The sequence below is a fragment of the Gopherus evgoodei genome, chromosome 17 (assembly GCF_007399415.2).
Source record: "Gopherus evgoodei ecotype Sinaloan lineage chromosome 17, rGopEvg1_v1.p, whole genome shotgun sequence".
Taxonomy (NCBI): domain Eukaryota; kingdom Metazoa; phylum Chordata; order Testudines; family Testudinidae; genus Gopherus; species Gopherus evgoodei.
Window position 1 is genome coordinate 6,136,307 of NC_044338.1, and position 4,381 is coordinate 6,140,687.

Consider the following 4,381-nt stretch of genomic DNA (forward strand, 5'->3'; position numbering starts at 1 on the left):
GTTGTTAAGTAAGTCGCTTAAATATAGGCTTTATCGATGGCTTCAATTTCTGTCTGGCTGCGAGGGAGGCAGATTTGGTCTTGCTGGAAGGCTTTTCACTGCCACAAATGAAAAATCGACATGCCCCTTTGGTAAGCAGGGAGAGTCAGGCTGCTCTGGGAGGTCACACTTTCCATCCCTGTACGTTTGACGTCCATGGAAGTTTTGGCTAAGTACTGGGCAACTACTGTGCCCTTACATACCTGGGGTCAGGGTCTGTCTTCAGCTCCACCAGTGTGAAAGGACAGATCCTCCTTTCACTGTGGTCAGTGGGATCCCAGTCACTGATTTCAGCATGAGGAATGCTGACATACCCCCATTCTGCAATGACATGGGCCTACACAGAGTCCATTGATTTCAGTGGGGCTTTTCCTGAGGCCTCATAGTCATGTCTGTCAGGCAGCGAAGAAGCACAGTTTCCTTTAGTTTGGTTTCAGTGGAATGGTTTCTTACAAGAAAGTGTAAAGGAGACCCTAATCCTTTCCTAGCTGAAGGATACGGAGGAACTTCCTGATATACACAGCCAGCCTAGAAATAGTCTTTGCCTAGCCCTGGAACTTTATACCCCAACATCTCAACAACAGCTCACAGCAAGAAGGAAGCAAACATTTAAACATTTACCAGCGTAGCCTCAGAATAGGTCTGATTTCTCTATTCTTGATTCCGGGGATGTGAATAGGAGAGATTTCCCTATAGATATTTATTTTAAACTTGACTTCCTTGTCTCTCCCCCAAGCCAGCCCTTCTCTAATTAAACATAAATGTAAACATTGTTTTCTTGCTAGGTATTTGTGAAGTGTATTTCCTTCTAGTATATTCCATATACTTCCTACAAAAACAGACTCAAGATATTACCCATCCTGAAATATACTTATTCAGAAATGATTCTGAAAACCTGTTTCAGTCATTTTATTCCCTCCCCACATGAAAGTAGTTTTCAAACTGGGGGATCCATTGCTCAGTCTTCAATATTACCCCATTAGATTTACCTTAACACCATTGCACCGGTAACTTCACCATTCTATTCTCTTAGACCTCAAATAGTCACACATCCAGCTTCACTGTTTTAAAATATTTTGTCAGTTAAGCAATTTATATTTGTTTTAAATGAGAACATTAGATTATCCCAAATTTAAACTGTTAACAAATATGACAATACACCAGCCTTGGCCAGCAGGTTATGTTTTTGACAGTAAATTTGATTATACTATTTTAAGAAAGATGGGAGAATATTTTAACTAAATTGAAATAAGGAAAAGGCACCAACTGTATAAACGAAACAAATTTAACTAACAATTACCTAGAAAACACATCCAGTTTCCAAGCAGAAAGTTCACTCTTGTGACTGACCTCCTGCGTGTTTGTAACTCATTTCGCCAGCAGAGGGCGCCCTACACACAACACCGCTTTGCGAGTGACCCAGTAAACTAAGTTTTTCCTAACACAAACAATTTGGCTAATAAATCTTCCAAAGAATGAGAAAAGGGTAATTGGTGAAGAAAAGGGTTGTTTATGTCATCCTTTATTGCTTTACCATCAAGCCGGGAAGTTCTTCTCAAACCAGAGAGATATTAGGGCCTCCCAACCTCTTTGGAGATATAAGGCCCTGGGTCAATTTAAACAGATTTCATAGGGGGACCTATGCTTCTGGAGGATGAAGCTGGAGGGGCGGGGGGTGCGCGCCTAATACCTGAGGGACACTAGATCCTTGATCGAAAGAGAGTGGGAAATTATGTGAAAGCCAGTCGTGAGCTCTGCAACGATCCCATATAAAACCTCAGCAATTAACAGAAAGGAGAAAATCCTGGGCTTGTGGGCCCGGTTACCTGGGTAGCAGTTAGAAACGTCTCTCTGGTTTTTTTCCAGTGTCTTGCCAAACAAGGAGAACTCCAGGCAGCACTAGCTGGTTTCAAGCTGCAACCATGACTAACCAAGGGCCTCTCTCTAGTCCCTTTGTCCTTCACACCTGTTAGCAAACTAGCTAAAATTAGCCCATTAAAACAAGACAAAGTGTAAGAATCAGTATTATTTACGGGGAGACGCTACCTCCCTCTCTTCTTGCCTAAAACAGCCATCGCACCCACGTTAAAACAATTCTAACCGGGTATCTTTTGACCTAGAAATGCTAATTGGATAGATGATTAATAGCACGCAGCTTGTTAGCAGCTGTTGGAAGGGTTCTGTAACAGAACGTGCTGTGTTTGCTGCGTGGGTGAGAATTCATGCTCCGGACGGGTTAGGGGCCCAACTCTGCAAACATTCACTTGATTCGCCTGAGGAGGTTCTTTGGCGTCCCTTGCTCAGGTGAACAGACATTCGCTACTCATGTGATCAAATGCCAACAGAGCCTGCTGCTCCCTGGGGGTCCTCATTGCAAGAGTAGCAGAGGTGTCTTTGATTATGCGAGGTGTACGACTGTTCCCTGGGAGCCTCGGTTTGATGCAGACTCTCACAAAATATCCCCATTTTTTACGTTGCTCTCAACACATGGTAGCCACACATTTCGCAAGAGGGACATTTAGATAATAAAATCTGGCCCTAGCAACTTATATTGGGGGTGGCAGGGGAATTCCAACAAACCACTGACAGATAAGACACAAAAATCCAACGTCATAAAGTCAAATTAAAATAAAAGGCTTCCTTTCCGCCGAGATGGGAAACATATTTGCAAATAAACAAGGCAGCTTAGCCAAAATGGTTTTCAAAGAGCAACAGTTTACATTGGCAATAAGGGGAAATCTGATTTTATGTTATGTGTGTGCTTTAAGCTTAAAAAAAAAGTGCAGCAAAATGTTGCAACACTGTCGCTGGAAACTGTATCTGCTGCTGTCGCTTTAAATCAGACTGTTTCTTTTCGTTTATATCTCAATAATACAAAACGGATGTTTATATGCATTGAAGCATTTTAATCTTTCCTGATCAAAATTAAATGCAGGCTCGCAGGATTTAGAACAGACTTTCTACACATCCTCTAATTGAAAATAATAACGAACATATATATAAAAAATAGGCCTAACCTAATAAAGTCTCCACGTTTCAGATTCAAAGTCTTCAGATGGTAATTGAACTCACTCAAGTCTTCTCCGGGAGCTGTTGGATCCATGAAACTAGGGCAAGTACAGTATGTTAATATGCATACCAGGGTTTTCAGATGTTAGAACTTAAATGCAATGGGTCCTTCATCACAGACCTGCAGAGAATCGAGGGCTATACAAAATCCACATTTTGACCCAACTAGTTCGGTTACTCCCCCTGGGCTAATCATTTACTCTTTAGATTTTTTTTAAGTCAAAGGTGCAGGGAATGAGGGTAATATAAAACCAAACTGCTCCCCCCCCCCCGCGCAATCCTTTGTGCTAATTAAAGCAAAATAAAGACTCCTGGCCCCGCAACCAGTTATGCAGGTGCTTAAGTGTTGAGCACGTGACTTGTCAGCACTGCTCACGTGCTAAAGTTAAGCAACTGCCTAATTGCAAGTTCAGTGCATGAACCTGTATTACTGGAGTTAACTGAAGGCTTTACTCTTGGTAAGAATGATGTCATCCCAGTTGTAGTTAGCCCTGGCGTTAGAAAAAAATTGTTAGTGGTTTTAATTTCTTAGGGTGATCAAAATCTCCACTCAGAAGTCCACATGCATGCTGGGCTATTCAAATTTCAAAGGGGACGGGGGTTTCAGAATTCCCTACTCCCAAAAGTTAGAATAAAGTAAATAACCCACACAGAATCCTTCCGAAATACTAGGAGAGATGAAAAACACCAAACTTGCAAAGCTTCTTAGAATATTTTTTATTGAAAGGTGTGAGAGAATTCATCAAAAAATGAACAGATAGATACCCGAATAACCAGCACATTTCAAATCCTGTATATTTTTATTTTAAAACAAATATAGCGCACAGTCTGTGTGATATTTAAATTTATTATATTTATTTTTTTGTTCTGGAGTGAAAAATAAAAACCTGAGGTTTATTCCTGCATTTCCTATACCCCGCACTGTAAAGATAATTTCATTGGATTTTTTTCCTTGTAAGAGTTCATTAAAGAAATAAACTCTGATTTTAATGACTGAAAAGTGTATACTGATGGCACATGATTGTCCTAAAGAACAGGCGGGATAAGCAACATTTTAAAACACAGTTAAAGAAACCAAGATCTTCTTCAATCACAAAGAGCTAAATATTTTTTTCATTTACAATATATATGTTCATGTAAAATGAAAAAAATTAAATGCGATGAGTTAAACTCTAAATATTATGTACACACCAATGTACAACTGAATAAATTAATACCAATTTGCATATTCTGGGATCCTTATAGCTTATTTACACAAATTTTCATTTATTTC